This window comes from Pinus tabuliformis, chromosome 6 (assembly GCF_031772625.1).
Source record: "Pinus tabuliformis cultivar Carrire ecotype Pingquan chromosome 6, CPIR1, whole genome shotgun sequence".
Taxonomy (NCBI): domain Eukaryota; kingdom Viridiplantae; phylum Streptophyta; class Pinopsida; order Pinales; family Pinaceae; genus Pinus; species Pinus tabuliformis.
The window spans coordinates 745,901,546-745,927,118 of record NC_142292.1 but is presented as its reverse complement, the minus strand read 5'-3'; the positions used below and the strand labels follow the sequence as shown (position 1 = coordinate 745,927,118).

At 38.8% G+C, this 25,573-nt stretch overlaps 1 protein-coding gene across 1 annotated transcript in view; it reads left to right on the top strand.

Moving 5' to 3' along the window:
- The window catches only part of LOC149260886 (H/ACA ribonucleoprotein complex subunit 3-like protein), a 51,796-nt gene that overhangs the window by 17,942 nt on the left and 8,281 nt on the right, over positions 1-25,573 (top strand). The window lies entirely within an intron of this gene.

Sequence of the window (25,573 nt, the reverse complement as noted above, 5' to 3'; positions counted from 1 at the left end):
CGGAATCAGGGCAGTTTCTGCAGCTAAGTTGCAAAACCTTATTAAAATAGGATACAGTGTTTTGAAGACCACTACAAACCATAACCAGACAATTTTGGACAATTTGAACCTATCAAAGCAGTTGAGTTTCATTTTTTCATCATTTTTTTTTTTATTATTGAATCAATTGAAATGTTGAAGTTTATTTTGTCTCCTATATTTTTTCTTAACAATTTTTTTTCTGATCCTCCAGATCACACAAAGTGCAGGAGAAGAGCATACTCAAGAATTATTATATATATATATATATATATATATATATATATATATATATATATATATATATATATATATATATATATATATTTTATTTTTTTTTACTTAACAATCCTTTTTCTGATCCTCTAGATCACACAAAGTGCAAGAGGAGAGCATACTAAAGAATTATTAATTTTTTTTTCAGATGTAAGAAATAAGGTCTCCTAATTACACTTCTCCGGCAACGGCGCCAAAATGTCTAGTCAATTTAACGTCTTAAATTGCTCTACATAAATTATCAATCCGGGTATCGTAAATTGATGAAGTGTGGTGCACTATATGTGCTTAGTTAACATTTTTCTTACTTCGTTTTATAGTTTATTTTGTTTATAGTACTGGTTTTATAAACAAATGAGTGATTTGTGTGTGTATGGTGGTTTCTAAATGAGTGAGTGTGTGTAACTGGTGGTTTCTAACTACCTTCTAAACTTGCAAAGAAAGAGCTTGAAATAAATAACTTGAAATGAAACTGAAAGCAAAGCATAAAAACCACTTTCTAATGGCACTAGTCACTACTCATGCTGCTGCAATAAAAATGTAAGAAAAACCACTTTAAAGACCAATTATAATGTTCATCTCTTCCTAACACTCTGCTTCCAACATATAGTACTATGTGAAACACGATTAAGAAGTAGTTAGATATAAGTCTAAAAAGTAATCAAGCTCTAAGATGACAAATTATAACACCACTTTGCCTTTCTCCAACATTCTGCTTCCAACATACATTGTAATGTGTAACAAGTGAAGAAAGAGTTAGTGATATAAGTCAAAAACTACTCAAAGCAAGCTATGATTTATTAGTATTCTGATCTCTTAAAGATGAACAACTTATGATAAGGAGACCATCAATATGTTAGCATACAACTTGAGAAACTAAACTTAGAAATCAAGCTAGAAAAATAAAATAAAGGCAGCAACTTATGAATATGACAATTGAAAATACCATTAGAGATAAAGCAAATACAACAAAGACATCTGTACAAGGCAGGAGCCCCCTACCACCTATGAAATCAAAGCAAAATTAAACACACTTGCATAAATTAAAATTGCATGAATGAAAATCTAATCTACCTTACATTCTACAAAGCAATATTTACAAAATGAAATCTACTCTACTTACATCCTAATATGCTCCATGACATCTACTTCACATCTCCTTCCATGTTAAGAACATCAAAGCTTTATTCAATTTCTTCAAAAGTACAAAGTACAAAAGCTTTCAAAAGTCATGGGACTAACAAGCTAAAAGGACTAAGAAAAGACTAAAGGAAAGACTAGCAAATGAAGGAGAGAGATCTCCTATTTATACAAAAAGATGAGAGCCATCTCATTAATGAGAGTCCATGAATCTCTCCCTCTACCTCTAGAGTCCTAATCAAAATAGGAACTGATAAGACACATGTCTTTTTAGAGTTACAATACAATTAGGAGATGTGACACATATCCTCATGATTCCATGATTCTTTCCAACCAAATTCGAATTTGGCCTTAGAGTGCCACATAAGGGTATTCTAGAAGCCTCCTTTCAACCTACACATGTCAACAATCTCAACCCATTTGTTAGGTATAAGCATATGCACATTATTTTCTAATGTTTAACCACAAATTCACTTAAAAGGCTTAGAAATAACAAATATTGGAAAAACATAAAGGTGGCCCAATGATAATGAAAGTGGGATGAATGTGGTGACATAGTAGTGAAATGGAGGTGAAATAATGGACATAATAGTGAAAGTATAATGCAAATGAATGACATTTTCAAGACTCAACAAGGTGCTAAAAGAAATCAGTGTAGTTGCCTGAAATTAAAGGCTGAAATTCAATTTAGAAAATCCAAAACAAGCTATTAATGCAATCTAAGAAAATCAGTTAAATACATAAAACAGATATTGTCAAGTTCAACCCATGTAACCATTTTAGAAGGAGGTTCTATCTAAAACAGCATAAATTTGTTGTTCAAATTAGTTTCAGAGTATTTGGGGGATAGACTACAAGAAGCAACATGGTTGATATGATTGGTTTCGAGTATCCATTACATGCTTTAAATTTTTCAAGCGCTTCATATAGAGCCTTTTTATTTGTTCTGGAGAGCCACTGTAAATATAATGACAGAAAAGGGCTTTATTAGTACAGATGCAAGCAGAATTCAAAACTTGTAATCCTGCATATTTGTTTATCATGTCTTCCTCTATCAGCATCCTTTTCCTGTAATAACCAAAGCAATAATTATACTTCTAATCACTCATGACATATGGAATATGAGACATTCATATTGGGTTCTAAAAGTGTGTTTTGTTGGTGATTTCAGAAGCCAAAATTTATCAAATTTCTACCAGTCAAAACAAACTGAATGCAGAACTGAACCGAAGTAAGATCAATTCAACTAAAACAAAAAGTGCATAGTTGAAATCTAAGAAAAACCTTACATTGCTAGCATAATGAATACCATGTTCAAGAAGTAAAGAGATGGCCACAAATTCCAAACAAACAACAGCTACTGCCCAAGTAGGAGTTTTCTCTAGAGAACGATCATTGCCACTGTCAGCTCCTGCCATATTCTTCTCATAGGACTGGTAATTGCTTCTAAATTCACCACAACCTTAAAAAGGAAATATCAGCAGTTTAAAACAATTCCCAATCAGGGTTGATACTCTCAACCACAATATCGTCTTTTCAATTCCCAAATCCTGAATTCGAGCACGGGAACCCTCTCTCTAAATACAGACGTGGTGAGGCTATCTTTTTAATATTGTTGGTGTATGAAAGAAGACTACCTACTGTAGCTTTGAATTTTGTAAATAAAGAACTCAATAATTGGTCTGTTGTGGAGTCATTCAAGTCAATGCAATGGCGTGGAAAGGCCAAGTCACTCAATTTGTCAGTATAAACGTGAACCCAAGTCCATCAATCCATACCCAAGCCTTTCCCAGCCACATAAACTTCAAGGAACGGTGCACTCAGACCTGAAAGCACTTCAGGCTTGCTCGATAGAATATAGGAATATCCGGCAGATATTGCGGAGGTACATTCCATGGTCTAGACCTTTTTCCTAGCCTTGGAATTTTCCAAAGCAAGTCTCTCAAAATTCCCTGTAACAAGGAGCTCGCCTCTATGATGGCGCTCAAAGGGCAAGCCCTCATTAGTGCGCAGATTATCGGTACTGATATAAGTTGCCTCGGCAAATTCTGTATCTACTTTGTCTCTTCGCAGCTTGCGAGAGGTCTGCTCTGCGGAAGGAATTCTGATGCCATTAACCTCAAGAACGGTTGACATGCTTCTAGCGGGAAACAAAATCGTAAAACAATCTGGTGCACTTTTAAGAAAACAGGAGTTCAATCTTAAGTATATCACTCTGACATCGAACCATGTATCTGTAATTGATTTCCCCTGAATCTCGATGGACACAAAATTGAAACAATTAAGGCTCTGTTAGATGGATTTACAGTACATAAACATCTGAAGTGTGTATTCCGATTGCAGAGAGATGATTGAACAAAATATGATCATATTGCATGAGATGTAATACATCTCTTTTATATAGAAAAACCCCTTTTTCAGAAAGAACAAAGGAAGAAAAACCCTTACATCTTCTTCAATGATCAAACTGTAAATCTGCAGAGATTCTGGCTCCATAGAAAAGGAAATATGGCATTAGAGAAAATATCGAAGAATGGGAACAGGATTTTTGGCCCCATAGATTCATTTACAAAGAACTCTGCATCGCCACCAGTGGATTCAGGGACGAAAATGTGTTGGACCAGGGGGATTTGGGAAGATTTATATGGGCATTCTCCCTAGCAGTGGCCAAGAAATCGCAGTGATATGCATAACGAAAGAGTTCAAGGAGGGAATGAAGGCATAACGAAAGAGTTCAGGGAGGGAATGAAGGGGTTCGTGGGAAGCATGTAGCACTGGAGCCCGTTCAGCTGCAGGGATGGAGTTATTCATTGTTTATGACCAGTTGCCAAATGAAATTTGCAAACCGTTTGGGCAACGAATTTGTAACCACTTTGAATCAACGGCTGAAATTGTTGCAATCGTCTAACATATAATCGTGTGGATTACAAGGATGACAGGTGGGCAGAGAGGGGAGTTGATTTGAGAGGGAAACAAAAGGCGTTTCCCTTTGAAATCAACTTTCCTCTCAGGTTACGTGTACATTTCTGAGCCTTTGATTTAAGTGTTAGACGATGAAAATAATCTTACCCATCCAATTGATTAGACCGGTATACGATGCGACCCAGCAGATCGACGCTTGCCCTCGCTCGACGCTACGCTTGCCCTGTGCAGACATTTCCTAAACTTTTGATATGGTCCCAAGGGCAATGAGAGGAGTTTGTTCCCAAGTTTCAATCAATTTCAGAAGAGACTGTATAGAGCCACTAAGAGTCTGCAGAAACACAGACCTGTGTCAAAGCCATACTGAACTTTGTTTTCTCCTGTGTCAAAGCCATGCCCGCCTTTTGTAAAACTCTGAACCAGCTCGTTGAGTTACGGGACAACTGAATGCTTCAAGGCTCATCTCGAGGAGGGCTTGTGGACCAAGGTCCCACAGGAGGAGCTTCATCCTCAATAGCAAAGCGAGGATATTGGTATTTTCAAAGCATTGAAGCAAAATTGAGGGTTTCTATGCTTCTGGTTTTTTTTTGTTTTTTCCTCCTATTTCAAAATCAGGATTGGTTTTCGTTTGAATTAATGAAATCTTCATAATTGTAGCTAGGTTAACACAACAGTAGAGTTATGGTTCGTTTCTTTTGTATATGAATGGTGTTTGAGTAGTGACCATATTGAAAATGCAAGAAATTGTAGTCGTGTTTATTATAATTTTTGGGCGATGGCATTTCCAGCCTCACCGTTGCCGCCCTAGGCGCCTCCGCTGTTTTGACGGACATGGCATCGGCTACAGTCTCTGCTTTGTTATGATACACACTAAGCACGTTAGAAATGTATATTGAAGGTGATTGGCACATATGCCAGTTGGAGTGGAGGTGGCCACTTAACAGTTAAAATGACATCTGCATTAGTCAAGCAAGAAGAATCCCAACTTATAATAACACAAGAGAGGTGGGATTGAATTTGATTGGGGTTGTTTCCTCTGTGACCAGTTTGGCAATGTAGCCCACTGCCGTAGTGAGTGATGAGCCCCAAAAATGGATAATTATTTGGGCTCATTCAACCTCCTAATTTGACTTAATCCACCATTCTCATTAGTTTATTGCATGTTTTTTATTATATTTATGCTAATAGAGTGAATTTGGTTAGTCATTATGCCAACAAGTCTAATGGGTGCTTTGTGTAGCCTTTTTGGTCAACTTGGAGACAAAATTGAAGGTCTTAATGAGCACTTGGCAGCCAAATTCGTGGAGAGTATTTTTAGGAAGGTGTTCCCCTCATTTATGGGCCCTTACCTCGAATTCTCCACCATCAGCTCGGAGTTCAAGGGCCACCAAATCAATCAGCACAAGGGCAGCCAAGCAAGTCAAGTAGGACTGCTGTTAACTACAAGTCTTGGGCAGCCGAGTCCCTAAAGTTTAGGAGGACTGTTGGGGTCCTCAATTTGTATAAATAAGAAGGCTTAGGGCCTCATTTTGGTTAGCTAGTGGTTATTCATTTTGTAGCTGGTAGTTAGTCATTTCATAGTCTTGTTGTAGTTATTTTGTAGTTCGATTGTTAGGCAATAGATTAGTTTTGATGTCAACTCATTTTCAAGTTCTCCTTGTGGACAGTTTTGATGTAACTCTTCATTTCTTGATCAATAAAGATGAATCCAGCTTTGCACCAGCTCTAAATCTCTCTTAGGAGGTTGTAACTCTTGGGGTTGGGCCCATCTCAAGCGCCCAATACCTCATTTGTTTACCTTTATGTGTCTTTGCTGCATTCTTAGAGTAAAATCTGCTATTTAGATGTAAAACTTGTTGTGTTATTTAGGTTGATTTTGATTATTAAAGTAGATTTTCATGTCAGATTTATTTGGATAGATTAATAACATAAAGGATCCTTGGAAAAAGGGGCTCAAGCACCTCTGATCTTACCTCTCCCTCAGTGGGATCGTGAGTTGGGACAAAGGTGACCTTGCTGCCCACAAAAACACTGACTTTGCTTTGCCATGCAATCATTAGTGTTTGGTTTTCATTTGCAGAAGTTGGTTACATGTTCAGATCTTTGAATGCTTCATTGCATAGTTAATATACATGGTTTCCTTGCAAATAAAGCTATTGTCCATTCTTGTTACTGTTAGGTAGATCATATTAGGGTAACATAACTAGATCTTTGTTTTCTTGCTTGTCTTTGTTGGTTCAGTTGGAAACACAAATTGCAGAGCACCTGTACCACTTCCCTATCTACCCAGACTCCCTCAAACCCATCTTCTCCCTCTCCTAACTTGGTTTCTTGCCTCACGTTGCCATACTGCCCTCATAACCCTACCTTTTGTGCAACATTACTTCAGTCTTCTTGGAACAAGTCCAGCCATCCACACCTTCTCCTCAACTCCATCCTCCAAGTCCTAGACCTCTTCACACCCCTATTTCATTTCCATACTCATTCCTCCATCTTTTTCCCTCCATCCATGCTCCAAAATCCCATTTCGAAACATCCTGTAGAAGAATTATAGAACATCCTGTAGAAATCTTGAACATCCTGTAGAACTCCTGCAGACTTCCTGTAGAAGCTCATAAACACGGTTTCTTGGCAGCCAAACTTTGTGAGACTCTCTGGAAGGGTGTTAAGGACCCCTTAGACCCTCTCTGAACCTTCCCAACCTTTCCCAAGCATTTCTCCTCCTTGATCCACCTCTGCACAGTCAAAAATAGTTAGAAGCACATGCATGATAATTCCAACAACTTAAACAAAAATACAAAAAGATTTTTTCTTCAAATAGAGGTAGTCTAGACACATGTATTTTACCTTCATACAAGTAATGGCATCTCTTTTAGTAGTTTGCATGCTCTCCTTTGCGTCAGTAGGACTAGCTGGTAGAATTAGGGTTTGGGTTTGCGTTTCTTTTTGGCTTTCAGTTTCTTTTTGCAATTAGATTAGCTTCCTTCGAGTTAGCTTTCATCCATCAATTAAAAAGCTTCTTCTAAGAGCTCATAGAAGTTGGCTTAAGCTCCTAGTGGACTTGTGCCAGCTGACCAAGTGACAGCTGCGGCAAGAGCTAGTACTTGTGCATACAGCACCGTCGCTTCCAAGTTTGTTACGAACTACCGGGTTGATAAAATTAAAGAAGGGAGTTCCAGGAGTTGTAGCATTATTGCTACAATACTAGAGCCCACCATCTTTTTGGCGTCGTTGCCGGGGAAGCGTCAGAGTATTGGTGATTGCCGCTTTTCTTCTATTTTCCACTACAATCTTCTGCTAAGTAGTTTATTTCATTTCCATTATGCAATTTCGTTTATGCAAAAGTAGATTAGCATTTCCCGCTTTCATAGATTAGCATTTCAATTCCGCAATTTCATTTCTGCAAGCGTAGATTAGAATTTCAATTCCGCAAGCGTAGACTAGCATTTCATTCCTGCAATTTCATTTGAGCAAAATAGATTAGTAATTTCCTGCTTTCATTTCAATTCCGCATTTTCATTTTAGCAAGATAGTTAGTTGCAGTTCAATCTATTTCAGTTTTGCAGGTAGAAGTAGAAAAAAGCAAAAATCAACCAAAAAGATTTCATTTCATGCCTTGTAGGAGTAGAGATAAGTTAGAAAAATATTTTCACAACACCCCCCTTTGCTTCACACATCCAATCTTCTCTCTTCTTCGATGGCTGTGACTAAGAAGAACCCCTGGGTGGACATCAAGACATATCTGAAGAACCTCTAGGGGAGAAGAAGAAGAAAACATTCCTCTGGAGCAAATGGCTACAAGCAGAAATGTTGGGAGCAGCACCTTGTCCAAAGACGAATTTGCAAATCAGATCGAAGATTTCAAGAGTGATATGAGGCAGTTTCTTGCCATGCAACTGGATACCTTGCGTATCCAAAAGAAGCAAGAGGAAGCCGAGAGGGCTTTGGTCATTTTTTGTCCTAGGTGCACTAGAAAGCATCCTAGGAACGAATGTCCATTGTACTCCATAGAAGTGTGTTTTGTCTGTGAAGAATACCATCCTACAGATCAGTGCCCTTCCTTACCCAGAATCAAAGTTGCATATCAGAGAGCCAAAGGAGCCACTGAATCACTCTATTACATGAACCAAAGTTGGCCGCATGGACCTAGATCTTACCAGCAGGAACTGCAAGGGACACCCGAGACCTATTATGACCCCTATCAAGCCACTTTCATGCCTTCTTGGGGTCCCCCTGCTCATCCTTCCTGGTTCACACCTCCTCCTTGTTCCTTCATAGATCCATATTATGCCCAACCAGCTGCTCATTCATTTCACTCTTATGCTCAGCCACAGCCTCAGTGGAATGCACCTCATCAGGAGTGGAGGCCCCAATACAACACTCCTCCCGCTTATTTTCCTCCACCACCTGCTCATCCACAACCATCACCTCCTGCTCCACCAAGGCAACCCCAAATGCCTGCCCAACCGCAACCCCATACACATCCATCTCAAATCTACACCCCCACTCAACTACCCATACCACCATTTCCAAAACCATACAATGGAGTAGCTCAACCCAATTGCAAAGCTGAGGCACAACATGTCCAAATGACTCCTTTTGAGCTCAATAGCTCAGGAAAAGCATTGCAAAAAAGAGATCATCTTGAAAGCATTGAAGGATCACATCCAGCAAAAGAAGATTCAAGAGAGGAGATCAAAGAACCATGGATTGCACTTGATGAAGAGAAGAGATCCAAATCAGAGATCGAGGGATTTCCCTCATGGTTACCATCAAATCTTCCATGTATTCAAGAGAAAGATCACCAAAAGGAGGAAGATGAGAAAGTCACGATAGAAAGTGACATGAAGAATGATCCAGATCAGCAAAAGGAGGAAGATGAGAAAGTCATGACAGAAGGTGACATGAAGAATGATCTAGATCAGAAAAAGGACCAAGGATATCAAAGCTATATTGAGACATGGTTCCAAACATTCACTAAGTTGCAGCAGTACTCTCTTCCTCAGCTATGTTTGATCCCTTCAAGGTCAGATCATTTGGTCTCTGAGATCTGGATACCTATCAAAGCATGCATTTTGAGCCTTCACATCATCTTGTCTCTAATCTCGATGTGCACATGGCTCCATTGGAAGTATTCTTATACTTGAGAACAATTTTTTTTTTCAAGTAGGGTAGGGTAGAGAAAAAAAAAAAAGAGAAAAAAAAAATGAAAATAAGAAGAGAATAAAAATCTAAGGTGAAAACCTCCTCGGAGGCGCCTTAGATTGGCTCATTGATTGAAAATCTCCATGAGGCGGTCAATGGGTTGGCAAAAAAGAGAAAAGAGAATAAGATCTCTGGGTGAAAACCTCCCTTGGAGGCGCCCAGGGCAGGCAATTAGGGTGAAAACCTCCATGAGGCGCCCTAGTTGTTTTTCAAAAAAAAAAGAGAAAAAGAAAAAGAAAAATAAATCTAATTTCCATTGAATGATTTCAGGTTGCAGCAATGACATTGCAGGTCAGGAGGATCACTCAAAACAAAGACAAAGGAGTTTTTGTGCCTTCTACAGGAAGTTCTATATTTCTACAGGAAACATCTTGTAGAACCTTCAAGTGAGCCAGATTCGATTTTGGAAGGGGATCTAAAGCTTGGAATCCATTGGTTATGCCTGCAAGCATCCATGTTCCGATTCCTCACCCTTTTCTATCATCTTTTCCACCTCATTGTGCTTCTTCATTGTGCTTCTACAGGAAGTTCCTGTAGAAATTGTAGGAAGCTAGAAATGGATTTCAAAAAGGCGGTTTGGCGAACATGGTAGCTTCCTCAAGGGTTCAGAAGTCCTCCTGCAATCTTAAAACTCCTCCTCCATCATCTCCATGCCTGCATCACAACCCAAGCTCAGTTTTCTTACCATGCAACAAAACTGCAAAATGCCTTGAAGAAAAAACACATAGAACAGAATTTGTTTCTTCCATAACTTGAAAACCATGCATCCATTTGAAAAACCGTTTTATGGGGAATTGTACAGGGGTGATGGAAACATGCCTGAGCAGTTTCAGCCAATTCCGGTGCACGGTTTCCAAGAAATTAGCCTCCATCACCATCAGCCATTTTTGCATTTTCTCCATATCCGTGCATCCATTTCAAAACCTGTTTCATGGGGAGATGCACATGGGTGATAGTAGCCTACCCAAGTAGTTTCAGCCGATTCCGATGCACGGTTTCTGAGAAATTGATCTCTGAAATCTTCAGCCATTTTCCATTTTTCTCGAAATCTGGGCATCCATTGATCACGATTTTTCTATGGGATGTGCATCATGATGATAGGAATGTGCTCAGCAAGTTTCAGATCAATCTGGTTTACCGTTTGGGAGCAATGGCGAAAACAAGTTCTGGTTCTGTGAAAATGCAGCAGCAGCAGCCTGAAGGTGCAGATCTGAGCGTGGAAATGAACTCCTGAAGCATGCATCCGGCCAGAGGACACCTGCACAAGAAAAAACAACCAAAAATCATCAGCCAAGCCCTCATGCAACCAAAGGATCCAAGCATGCAGCAGCCGAATATGAGCATGCAGCAGCAAAAAGCACTTCACAGCAACCATTTGACTTCAGGTAAGTGACTAAACCTTGTTCCTCTATTGCATGAGTCTAATCTAAGCATTGCATGAACGAATGAGATGGTGGGATTCAGCCAGGAAGCTAGCCATATTCGATTGCACTCATCCAGGCAAAAATCACGCAGCATACGTGTATGGTCATTCACGTGAAATTTGAAAAAACACAGACAGTTGTGGATATTTTAACTCCAGTGCAACTAATGGTAAGTGATTACAGGCAGAGAACTACAGTTCATAATAACACTGCAGTGGGGACCAACGGTCTGCATGCGGCCAACGTGCACTTGGCCAGCTCACCCTCCATCAGCGGAAGTCTCCATAAACAGCCAATTGAACTCATCAGGAAATGAGAGACTTCTACAAGAAAGGCAGAAAACAGCCCTGCAGAAAGAAAACTCGGGAGTTTTAGAAAATTTCAAGCTCAAAACGAGGGGAAGGACAGATATCCCTATCCCATTGGATATCAAGCTCTGCGCAATTATGCTGGACACATATATGAAATGGAGATTCAGGAAGGTGCCAAAGGGCCTGTGTTTGTGATTGTATCCGACAAAGGGATTTCGTGCCTCGGGGAAACTCCTACCATTGCCTGGGAAAAAATCCAGAAGAAAAATAACATGCGAATTCAAAAGTTTCATAGAGATCAGTTCTCGATAATTGACGGTGCTGAGCTTTTTGGATTTACAAATCCATTGGTTCAACGCTTATTTCGTGAACTTGTTGCAAATGAAAATGGGACAGCAAATCAGAACATTGAAGACGTTCATCTGAATGTAGACACTCTGCAGTCAGAAACTGCCAACTACAACAATAGAAGGATCAATAAGAAGGAAACGCTTCAGGCTTGATAAACAGAAGGTTGTTCGTGTAGCATGTCTAAACTCTCCTAAACTTAACATGGATTGTGGTATTCCTGCAATGGTAATTGAGAATGACAATAACAAAAATCAGCCTTCTGAAAGCTTTGATATTGTCGGGAAAACTGGATTGTTTGTGCCAGATTCCCTTGACAAGGATGCAAATACTTGTCCTGGTATTCTGATAAATAACAAAGGCACTGCTAGCAGGCTATTCATTTCAGATCAACCTTCTCATCTAAAGAGAATGGAAATTTCACATTTTGGGCATGGCGGGACTGTAGCTGAAATCATAAATGCAGGACCACGCATGGAAAACCCTTCAGCAATAGCTAATGTTGGCAAGGGCATACTTTCAGGTTCTCAAGTAGAGTCATATTGCCCACAGCAATGCACACTACTGGATAAATTGCAGGATGGTTCCATGCTTGAGTCCTCTATTAGAGATTGTGAAGAAGTATTACAAGACAGAAAGGATGATGAGGGACAGCTGAAAGTTGAGAAATATAATCAGTTTATTCCTCAAGCTAGTGCTATTCCTTTGCAGTCTGTCCCTGAGATATCTGGGAAAGGTCAAATACCTTCTAATGAGTGTAGTTTGAGTTCCTCAGAACAGAATAGACAATGTGATACCACCCAATCACTGGATGGAAATTTAGGCAAGGCAGATTCAGATTCCATGGGACAGGAATTTGCAAAGTCGATGATAATGGTGTTGCTCCCACAGGCATTGCCCTTCCTCAAACAAGCTGCCAGAAAGAAAAGAAAGAATACACCAGAAGGGAATTTGCATGCTTCTTCCATTACTAAATATGATCCTAATAATGAATCTTTTGGTCAACACCATGCAGTTAGAAAGAAAATTGGGAAGTCTTCAGGGACATGATAGCAGAACGTGACATAAAAGATCAAGGCAGAGAGGACTGAAGAAGTCCAAGAAAGTGAGGACATACCCAAGGCAACCACAGAAACATTAAAAGAGAAGGCACCCCCAGCCAAGCGAGCCAAATCGAGGAAAACTGTTTCTACAGGAAGTCAGAAAACTATTCTACAGGAAGCTACAGGACTTTCTACAGGAAGTTCTGTATTTTTACCAGAAACATCCTGTAGAGCCGTTGGGCAGGCCAGAATTGATTATGAAGAGGGATTTGAAGCTTGAAGTTTGTTGAGGAGGCATGCAACCACTCTTTTCTTCCATCCTCCACTGGTTTCATCTCCTTTCATATGATTGCATATACTTGCACACTCATACCAAGGCTGAGAATTCACTAGGAAAAGGAGCAGGCAATGGGAAGAAGCAAAGAGAAAAGCATGGTTTCATGACAGAGAAGAGGACATCACTTCAGAAGCTTGGCATGACAAGGAGGCCACCAGGGCCATCAAAGATGAGGAGAGAGATTGGTTGCTCAGAGGATGAGCAACACTTTCAGTAGGGGGGTGATGATGAGCCCCAAAAATGGATAATTATTTGGGCTCATTCAACCTCCTAATTTGACTTAATCCACCATTCTCATTAGTTTATTGCATGTTTTTTATTATATTTATGCTAATAGAGTGAATTTGGTTAGTCATTATGCCAACAAGTCTAATGGGTGCTTTGTGTAGCCTTTTTGGTCAACTTGGAGACAAAATTGAAGGTCTTAATGAGCACTTGGCAGCCAAATTCGTGGAGAGTATTTTTAGGAAGGTGTTCCCCTCATTTATGGGCCCTTACCTCGAATTCTCCACCATCAGCTCGGAGTTCAAGGTCCACCAAATCAATCAGCACAAGGGCAACCAAGCAAGTCAAGTAGGACTACTGTTAACTACAAGTCTTGGGCAGCTGAGTCCCTAAAGTTTAGGAGGACTGTTGGGGTCCTCAATTTGTATAAATAAGAAGGCTTAGGGCCTCATTTTGGTTAGCTAGTGGTTAGTCATTTTGTAGCTGGTAGTTAGTCATTTCATAGTCTTGTTGTAGTCATTTTGTAGTTCGATTTTTAGGTAATAGATTAGTTTTGCTGTCAGCTCATTTTCAAGTTCTCCTTGTGGACAGTTTTGATGTAACTCTTCATTTCTTGATCAATAAAGATGAATCCAACTTTGCACCAGCTCTAAATCTCTCTTAGGAGGCTGTAGCTCTTGGGGTTGGGCCCATCTCAAGCGCCCAGTACCTCCTTTGTTTACCTTTATGTGTCTTTGCTGCATTCTTAGAGTAAAATCTGCTATTTAGATGTAAAACTTGTTGTGTTATTTAGGTTGCTTTTGATGATTAAAGTAGATTTTCATGTCAGATTTATTTGGATAGATTAATAACATAAAGGATCCTTGGAAAAAGGGGCTCAAGCACCTCTGATCTTACCTCTCCCTCAGTGGGATCGTGAGTTGGGACAAAGGTGACCTTGCTGCCCACAAAAACACTGACTTTACTTTGCCATGCAATCATTAGTGTTTGGTTTTCATTTGCAGAAGTTGGTTACATGTTCAGATCTTTGAATGCTTCATTGCATAGTTAATATACATGGTTTCCTTGCAAATAAAGCTATTGTCCATTCTTGTTACTGTTAGCTAGATCATATTAGGGTAGCATAACTAGATCTTTGTTTTCTTGCTTGTCTTTGTTGGTTCAGTTGGAAACACAAATTGCAGAGCACTTGTACCACTTCCCTATCTACCCAGCCTCCCTCAAACCCATCTTCTCCCTCTCCTAACTTGGTTTCTTGCCTCACGTTGCCATACTGCCCTCATAACCCTACCTTTTGTGCAACATTACTTCAGTCTTCTTGGAACAAGTCCAGCCATCCACACCTTCTCCTCAACTCCATCCTCCAAGTCCTAGACCTCTTCACACCCCTATTTCACCTCCATACTCATTCCTCCATCTTTTTCCCTCCATCCATGCTCCAAAATCCCATTTCGAAACATCCTGTAGAAGAATTACAGAACATCCTGTAGAAATCCTGAACATCCTGTAGAACCCCTGCAGACTTCCTGTAGAAGCTCATAAACACGGTTTCTTGGCAGCCAAACTTTGTGAGACTCTCTGGAAGGGTGTTAGGGACCCCTTAGACCCTCTCTGAACCTTCCCAACCTTTCCCAAGCATTTCTCCTCCTTGATCCACCTCTGCACAATCAAAAATAGTTAGAAGCACATGCATGATAATTCCAACAACTTAAACAAAAATACAAAAAGATGTTTTCTTCAAATAGAGGTAGTCTAGACACATGTATTTTACCTTCATACAAGTAATGGCATCTCTTTTAGTAGTTTGCATGCTCTCCTTTGCGTCAGTAGGACTAGCTGGTAGAATTAGGGTTTGCTAGGGTTTGCGTTTCTTTTTGGCTTTCAGTTTCTTTTTGCAATTAGATTAGCTTCCTTCGAGTTAGCTTTCATCCATCAATTAAAAAGCTTCTTCTAAGAGCTCATAGAAGTTGGCTTAAGCTCCTAGTGGACTTGTGTCAGCTGACCAAGTGACAGTTGCGGCAAGAGCTAGTACTTGTGCATACAGCACCGTCGCTTCCAAGTTTGTTACGAACTACCGGGTTGATAAAATTAAAGAAGGGAGTTCCAGGAGTTGTAGCATTATTGCTACAATACTGGAGCCCACCAGTGAGCGGGCTTCATTCTGTTGATTTCTTAATTCAAAGTGCAATCTTAATCACTTGGAAGGTTCGGCCAGTTCTGCCTTCATTATATGCTTGCAGATTTTAAACGCACAATTTATATTTTTGTACCAGAAGTGCTACAAAACACTTTATTTTTGTTGATCAGAAGTAGAATAGCAATCGAGGATTGATTTATTTGCATCATTTTGTGGTTAGTTTGTTTGTTTGTTTCTATGGGTCTCCTCAGTTCATTGAGGATATGGGTCTAAAGTTGGAAACATTACTAGGAAATAAATTCAAATATTCAAAATGGTATTTTTCTCTTTTTTAACTGAGTAATGTGTTTTTCAGGTTTTAGAGATGGAAAGGGCTCAATTTTTATCAATGTGATCAATGGCAATTATCAGTGATTGGTCTAATTTTAAATCCCATCAGATCGGTTCATTTAGGTCAATTACAGTGTTGGGTTACTTGCTTGTATTTCCTGTTTTATTTTGTTCCATTGATCTCAGTGTTTTGGATTGATATGCAGCAAGACCCTATTGAAGATGACCATCTCTCGGACCAAAATACTGAAGAATAAGAAGGAACTGCAGTGTAGGAAATTCAGAAAAGATGTTTCTCAGCTCCTTCAAAACGACTAGGAAGAGAGTGCTCGATAAAGGGTGTGTTTTTGTTTTTAACTATGGATTTTTTCTCTCATAATTGCAAAGAAAATGTGCAATTCACTGGTAGACTGCCATACCGCAATGTTTACCATTTTTAATTACGTCGTAAGGCGTTTCCCTTTGAAATCAACTTTCCTTTGGCCTCACATGTCTTGCTATGATCCGTCTGATTTCATGTTAGACGATTAAAATATTTACAACCATTAGATTAAGTTCTTGTTATAACTGAAACTATCCCTATCTTACCTTCCTTGAAACCATATAAATAACGACTTCCGTAGGTTTTATGAAACATTGTTCTACGAATCCATGTCCGCTTTCTTGAATCTTTGAATCTCCTGGCCATTGTGCAGTTCAATCGTCCAATTGTCCATGATCTTACTTGAATCTCTTGGCCATTGTGCAGGTAAATTTCAAATAGAAAGGGCATAAATTTCAAAATGGACTTTGTAGTCTTGATTGTTTTTAGTTTTCAATGATTTGTTTTTAATGATTTTGGGTTTTAACTGCGAGGACTTCCGTGACGGAAAATTGGAAATTGCCAGGATTTCCATGACAAAAAACTAGAAATTGCAGAGGTTTCTCAGGTTATGCACGATCTTGGATGAAGTCTGTTGGACACTGTGCAGGTAAATTTCAAAATGGAGTGGGTAATCTCGAAACGACTGTTTTTTAGTTCCCGCCTTCCATATACCACAATGCTTCTTTTTAAGAAACCCTAATGTCCAAAGTTGATCTAGCTTCCACCATTTGAAGGGGACTGTACTGCTAGTATGGAATGAATGCCCATGTGAGCGTGTTGAGTAATTATTTCAAGGTACGAGACCTTGCATCAAGTTTATGGCCCCCATAAGCAAGATTCCTCTCTTCTCCTTCAATGAGCCTACCTTCGGCGACTAGATCTTGTGCCTCCGGTTGTGGCTATAGCTCAAACTCTCGTGTTTTTTCAACCCTCTGTTTTGGCTTTTTCCCAGATCTGGCATTGCTTTGGATTCAGATTCCTCCAGCCGGTGCTGCATGCCCTAGGCGCCTCTGATGTTTTGACGGACATGGCATCGGCTACAGTGTCTGCTTTGTTATGATACACACTAAGCACGTTAGAAATGTATATTGAAGGTGATTGGCACATATGCCAGTTGGAGTGGAGGTGGCCACTCAACAGTTAAAATGACATCTGCATTAGTCAAGCAAGAAGAATCCCTACTTATAATAACACAAGAGAGGTGGGATTGAATTTGATTGGGGTTGTTTCCTCTGTGACCAGTTTGGCAATGTAGCCCACTGCCGTAGTGAGCGTGTTTCATTCTATTGATTTCTTAATTCAAAGTGAAATCTTAATCACTTGGAAGGTTCGGCCGGTTCTGCCTTCATTATATGCTTGCAGATTTTAAATGCATAATTTATATTTTTGTACCAGAAGTGCAACAGAACACTTTATTTTTGTTGATCAGAAGTAGAATAGCAATCGAGGATTGATTTATTTGCATCATTTTGTGGTAGTTAGTTAGTTTGTTTCTGAGGGTCTCCTCAGTTCATTAAGGATATGGGTCTAAAGCTAGAAACATTACTAGGAAATAAATTCAAATATTCAAAATTGTATTTTTCTCTTTTTTAACTAAGTATTGTGTTTTTCAGGTTTTAAAGATGGAAAGGGCTCAGTTTTTATCGATGTGATGAATGGAAATTATCAGTGATTGGTTCTAATTTTGAATCCCATCATATCGGTTCATTTAGGTCAATTACGGTGTTGGGTTACTTGCTTGTATTTCCTGTTTTATTTTGTTCCATTGATCTCGGTGTTTTGGATTGATATGCAGCAAGACCCTGTTGAAGATGACCATCTCTCGGACCAAAATACTAAAGAATAAGAAGGAACTGCAGTGTAGGAAATTCAGAAAAGATGTTTCTCAGCTCCTTCAAAACGACTAGGAAGAGAGTGCTCGATAAAGGGTGTGTTTTTGTTTTTAACTATGGATTTTTTCTCTCATAATTACAAAGAAAATGTGCAATTTACTGGAAAACTGTCATACCGCAATGTTTACCATTTTTAATTACGCCGTAAGGCGTTTCCCTTTGAAATCAACTTTCCTTGGGCCTCACCTGTCTTGCTTATGATCCGTCTGATTTCATGTTAGACGATTAAAATATTTACAACCATTAGATTAAGTTCTTGTTATAATTGAAACTATCCCTATCTTACCTTCCTTGAAACCATATAAATAACGACTTCCATAGGTTTTATGAAACACTGTTCTACGAATCCATGTCCGCTTTCTTGAATCTTTGAATCTCCTGGCCATTGTGCAGTTCAATCATCCAATTGTCCACGATCTTGCTTGAATCTCCTGGCCATTGTGCAGGTAAATTTCAAATCGCAAGGGCATAAATTTCAAAATGCACTGTGTAGTATTGATTGTTTTTAGTTTTCAATGATTTGTTTTTAATGATTTTGGGTTTTAGCTGCGAGGACTTCCGTGACGGAAAACTGGAAATTGCCAGGATTTCTATGACAAAAAACTAGAAATTGCAGAGGTTTCTCAGTTTATGCACGATCTTGGATGAAGTTTGTTGGACACTGTGCAGGTAAATTTCAAAATGGAGTGGGTAATCTCGAAACGACTATTTTTTAGTTCCCGCCTTCCATATACCACAATGCTTCTTTTTAAGAAACCCTAATGTCTAAAGTTGATCTTGCTTCCACCATTTGAAGGGGACTGTACTGCTTGTATGGCATGAATGCCCATGTGACCGTGTTGAGTAATTATTTCAAGGTACGAGACCTTGCATCAAGTTTATGGCCCCCATAAGCAAGATTCCTCTCTTCTCCTTCAATGGGCCTACCTGTGGCGACCAGATCTTGTGCCTCTAGCTATGGCTGTAGCTCAAACTCTCGTGTTTTTTCAACCCTCTGGTTTGGCTTTTTCCCAGATCTGGCTTGGTTTTGGATTCAGATTCCTCTAGCCGGTGCTGCATGCCCTAGGCGCCTCTGCTGTTTTGACGGACATGACATCGGCTACAGTTTCTGCTTTGTTATGATACACACTAAGCACGTTAGAAATGTATATTGAAGGTGATTGGCACATATGCCAGTTGGAGTGGAGGTGGCCACTCAACAGTTAAAATGACATCTGCATTAGTCAAGCAAGAAGAATCCATACTTATAATAACACAAGAGAGGTGGGATTGAATTTGATTGGGGTTGTTTCCTCTGTGACCAGTTTGGCAATGTAGCCCACTGTCGTAGTGAGCGTGTTTCATTCTATTGATTTCTTAATTCAAAGTGCAATCTTAATCACTTGGAAGGTTCGGTCGGTTCTGCCTTCACTATATGCTTGCAGATTTTAAATGCACAATTTATATTTTTGTACCAGAAGTGCAACAGAACACATTATTTTTGTTGATCAGAAGTAGAATAGCAATCGAGGATTGATTTATTTGCATCATTTTGTGGTTAGTTTGTTTGTTTGTTTCTGAGGGTCTCCTCAGTTCATTGAGGATATGGGTCTAAAGCTGGAAACATTACTAGGAAATAAATTCAAATATTCAAAATTGTATTTTTCTCTTTTTTAACTGAGTATTGTGTTTTTCAGGTTTTAGAGATGGAAAGGGCTCAGTTTTATCGATGTGATGAACGGCAATTATCAGTGATTGGTTCTAATTTTGAATCCCATCATATCGGTTCATTTAGGTCAATTACGGTGTTGGGTTACTTGCTTGTATTTCCTGTTTTATTTTGTTCCATTAATCTCGATGTTTTGGATTGATATGCAGCAAGACCCTGTTGAAGATGACCATCTCTCGGACCAAAATACTGAAGAATAAGAAGGCACTGCAGTGTAGGAAATTCAGAAAAGATGTTTCTCAGCTCCATCAAAATGACTAGGAAGAGAGTGCTCGATAAAGGGTGTGTTTTTGTTTTTAACTATGGATTTTTTCTCTCATAATTACAAAGAAAATGTGCAATTTACTGGCAAACTTCCATACCGCAATGTTTACCATTTTTAATTATGTCGTAAGGCGTTTCCCTTTGAAATCAACTTTCCTTGGGCCTCACCTGTCTTGCTTATGATCCTTCTGATTTCATGTTAGACGATTAAAATATTTACAACCATTAGATTAAGTTCTTGTTATAATTGAAACTATCCCTATCTTACCTTCCTTGAAACTATATAAATAACGACTTCCGTAGGTTTTATGAAACACTGTTCTACGAATCCATGTCCGCTTTCTTGAATCTTTGAATCTCCTGGCCATTGTGCAGTTCAGTCATCCAATTGTCCACGATCTTGCTTGAATCTCCTGGCCATTGTGCAGGTAAATTTCAAATCGCAAGGGCATAAATTTCAAAATGCACTGTGTAGTATTGATTGTTTTTAGTTTTCAATGATTTGTTTTTAATGATTTTGGGTTTTAGCTGCGAGGACTTCCGTGACGGAAAACTGGAAATTGCCAGGATTTCTATGACAAAAAACTAGAAATTGCAGAGGTTTCTCAGTTTATGCACGATCTTGGATGAAGTTTGTTGGACACTGTGCAGGTAAATTTCAAAATGGAGTGGGTAATCTCGAAACGATTGTATTTTAGTTCCCGCCTTCCATATACCACAATGCTTCTTTTTAAGAAACCCTAATGTCTAAAGTTGATCTTGCTTCCACCATTTGAAGGGGACTGTACTGCTAGTATGGCATGAATGCCCATGTGACCATGTTGAGTAATTATTTCAAGGTACGAGACCTTGCATCAAGTTTATGGCCCCCGTAAGCAAGATTCCTCTCTTCTCCTTCAATGAGCCTACCTGTGGCGACCAGATCTTGTGCCTCTGGCTATGGCTGTAGCTCAAACTCTCGTGTTTTTTCAACCCTCTGGTTTGGCTTTTTCCCAGATCTGGCTTGATTTTGGATTCAGATTCCTCTAGCCGGTGCTACATGCCCTAGGCGCCTCTGCTGTTTTGAGGGACATGGCATCGGCTACAGTGTCTGCTTTGTTATGATACACACTAAGCACGTTAGAAATGTATATTGAAGGTGATTGGCACATATGCCAGTTGGAGTGGAGGTGGCCACTCAACAGTAAAAATGACATCTGCATTAGTCAAGCAAGAAGAATCCCTACTTATAATAACACAAGAGAGGTGGGATTGAATTTGATTGGGGTTGTTTCCTCTGTGACCAGTTTGGCAATGTAGCCCACTGTCGTAGTGAGCGTGTTTCATTCTATTGATTTCTTAATTTAAAGTGAAATCTTAATCACTTGGAAGGTTCGGCTGGTTCTGCCTTCACTATATGCTTGCAGATTTTAAATGCACAATTTATATTTTTGTACCAGAAGTGCAACAGAACACTTTATTTTTGTTGATCAGAAGTAGAATAGCAATCGAGGATTGATTTATTTGCATCATTTTGTGGTTAGTTAGTTTGCTTGTTTCTGAGGGTCTCCTCAGTTCATTGAGGATATGGGCCTAAAGCTGGAAACATTACTAGGAAATAAATTCAAATATTCAAAATTGTATTTTTCTCTTTTTTAACTAAGTATTGTGTTTTTCAGGTTTTAGAGATGGAAATGGCTCAGTTTTTATCGATGTGATGAATGGCAATTATCAGTGATTGGTTCTAATTTTGAATCCCATCAGATCGGTTCATTTAGGTCAATTACGGTGTTGGGTTACTTGCTTGTATTTCCTGTTTTATTTTGTTCCATTGATCTCGGTGTTTTGGATTGATATGCAGCAAGACCCTGTTGAAGATGACCATCTCTCGGACCAAAATACTAAATAATAAGAAGGAACTATAGTGTAGGAAATTCAGAAAAGATGTTTCTCAGCTCCTTCAAAACGACTAGGAAGAGAGTGCTCGATAAAGGGTGTGTTTTTATTTTTAACTATGGATTTTCTCTCATAATTACAAAGAAAATGTGCAATTTACTAGCAGACTACCATACCACGATGTTTGCCATTTTTAATTACGTCGTAAGGCGTTTCCCTTTGAAATCAACTTTCCTCTAGCCTTACCTGTCTTGCTATGATCCATCTGATTTCATGTTAGACGATTAAAATATTTACAACCATTAGATTAAGTTCTTGTTATAACTGAAACTATCCCTATCTTACCTTCCTTGAAACCATATAAATAACGACTTCCGTAGGTTTTATGAAACAATGTTCTATGAATCCATGTCCGCTTTCTTGAATCTTTGAATCTCCTGGCCATTGTGCAGTTCAATCGTCCAATTGTCCACGATCTTGCTTGAATCTCCTGGCCATTGTGCAGGTAAATTTCAAATCGCAAGGGCATAAATTTCAAAATGGACTGTGTAGTCTTGATTGTTTTTAGTTTTTAATGATTTTGGGTTTTAACTGCGAGGAATTCCGTGACGGAAAACTGGAAATTGCCAGGATTTCTATGACAAAAAACTAGAAATTGCAGAGGTTTCCTAGTTTATGCACGATCTTGGATGAAGTCTGTTGGACACTGTGCAAGTAAATTTCAAAATGGAGTGGGTAATCTCGAAACGACTGTTTTTTAGTTCCCACCTTCCATATACCACAATGCATCTTTTTAATAAACCCTAATGTCTAAAGTTGATCTTGCTTCCACCATTTGAAGGGGACCGTGTTGAGTAATTATTTCAAGTACGAGACCTTGCATCAAGTTTATGGCCCCCATAAGCAAGATTCCTCTCTTCTCCTTCAATGAGCCTACCTGTGGCGACCAGATCTTGTGCCTCTGGTTGTGGCTGTAGCTCTAACTCTCGTGTTTGTTCAACCCTCTGGTTTGGCTTTTGCGCAGATCTGGCTTGGTTTTGGATTCAGATTCCTCCAGCCGGTGCTGCATGCCCTAGGTGCCTCCGTTGTTTTGACGGACATGGCATCGGCTACAGTGTCTGCTTTGTTATGATACACACTAAGCACGTTAGAAATGTATATTGAAGGTGATTGGCACATATGCCAGTTGGAGTGGAGGTGACCACTCAACAATTAAAATGGCATCTGCATTAGTCAAGCAAGAAGAATCCCTACTTATAATAACACAAGAGAGGTGGGATTGAATTTGATTGGGGTTGTTTCCTCTGTGACCAGTTTGGCAATGTAGCCCACTGTCGTAGTGAGCGTGTTTCATTCTATTGATTTCTTAATTCAAAGTGCAATCTTAATCACTTGGAAGGTTCGGCCAGTTCTGCCTTCACTATATGCTTGCAGATTTTAAATGCACAATTTATATTTCTGTACCAGAAGTGCAACAGAACACTTTATTTTTGTTTATCAGAAGTAGAATAACAATCGAGGATTGATTTATTTGCATAATTTTGTGGTTAGTTAGTTTGTTTGTTTCTGAGGGTCTCCTCAGTTCATTGAGGATATGGGTCTAAAGCTGGAAACATTACTAGGAAATAAATTCAAATATTCAAAATGGTATTTTTCTCTTTTTTAACTGAGTATTGTGTTTTCAGCTAAGATACCGGATTCGTCCAAAAGCCCTGTCGAATCGCGAATCCAGCGAATCCGACACGATTCTCTGCGGATTCGTGTCCAAACTTCAGGACACGTCGTGTCCTTTTATGACACGTCGTGTCCTATAACGTGTCCTGAATTTGCAGTGCGTGTCGCGATTTTTGGGACGTGTCCTGTTTTTGGGACGTGTCAAGCCAGAGTTTTCAGCATTCTTTTGTACTGTTCATAAGATTGGCGATTAATGAATCGATTATAAGTTGCCAGAAAAGAAAGGCCTATTCTAGTATCTTCCATATCCTAACTGTGTGAAATGGTGGTTTTATTCTTTGATTGATTGGATGATTTTCTAATGAAATATGGCCTCTGTCTTGAATGTAGTTGCATATTCAAGAGCCAAATTTGAACAACCCTTGCTTCACTGAGATGCTAAATGCTGCTAAAGGAATGCTGCTGTAATAAATGGGATTTGGTTCACTGAGATTCCTTGCTTGAGATTGGCATGGAGTTCAATATTTTAATATCAAAGCAAGCATTTGACGAAGTGGTTGCTTTCAGTTTTTCCTGAGTATAGATGTGAGATATATAACCCTAAGGTTTGGAGTCTGGACAACATTATATCTTTTCATCTTGAATCTGGTTTGCTTGGAGGGAACAACGTTATTTACAGAGAAAAAAGTGGTCAAATATTATTGTTGATATTTAGAGGTCAAACAAGCATGATGTGCCACCTTGATTGATTCAGTTTTTATCTGGTTCTTTTGAAAGGGTTGCACCATTTAAAAAAAATGGTGAAATCTAGTTGTAAGTTGTCTTTCAGTTATGAATTATGAATCATGATTTAAATTTTTAATAAATTTATCATTTATGTGACCAGTACCACTGACATTTATTTGAATTTTGTATGTACTATGCATGCTAATTAGTAATTACTAATAGGCATAGCTATAGATGAAGAATCAAGATCTATGTTTGAAATCAATAAATTTGTATCATTAATTAAAATTTGTGTAAGAAATATGATAATATCTAATTTTTAATATATATATATATATATATATATATATATATATATATATATATATATATATATATATATATATCTATATATATATATATATTGAAATATATATATATTATATATATATATTTTTAATAAAATAATATATAACGTGTCCTGTTCCCGGGGGTCAGCGTGTCCCGAATCCGACACCACGAATCCCGAATCCTACGTGTCCCGAATCCCCGTGTCAGGTGACTTAGGTTTTCAGGTTTTAGAGGTGGAAAGGGCTTAGTTTTTGTTGATGTGATGAATGGAAATTATCAGTGATTGGTTCTAATTTTGAATCCCACCAGATCGGTTCATTTAGGTCAATTCCGGTGTTGGGTTACTCGCTTGTATTTCCTATTTTATTTTGTTCCATTGATCTCGGTGTTTTGGATTGATATGCAGCAAGACCCTGTTGAAGATGACCATCTCTCGGACCAAAATACTAAAGAATAAGAAGGAACTGCAGTGTAGGAAATTCAGAAAAGATGTTTCTCAGCTCCTTCAAAACAACTAGGAAGAGAGTGCTCAATAAAGGGTGTGTTTTTGTTTTTAACTATGGATTTTTTCTCTCATAATTACAAAGAAAATGTGCAATTTATTGGCAGACTGCCATACCACAATGTTTACCATTTTTAATTATGTCGTAAGGCGTTTCCCTTTGAAATCTACTTTCCTTTGGCCTTACCTATCTTGCTATGATCCGTCTGATTTCATGTTAGACGATTAAAATATTTACAACCATTAGATTAAGTTCTTGTTATAACTGAAACTATCCCTATCTTACCTTCCTTGAAACCATATAAATAACGACTTCCGTAGGTTTTATGAAACATTGTTCTACGAATCCATGTCCTCTTTCTTGAATCTTTGAATCTCCTGGCCATTGTGCAGTTCAATCGTCCAATTGTCCACGATCTTGCTTGAATCTCCTGGCCATTGTGCAGGTAAATTTCAAATAGCAAGGGCATAAATTTCAAAATGGACTGTGTAGTCTTGATTGTTTTTAGTTTTCAATGATTT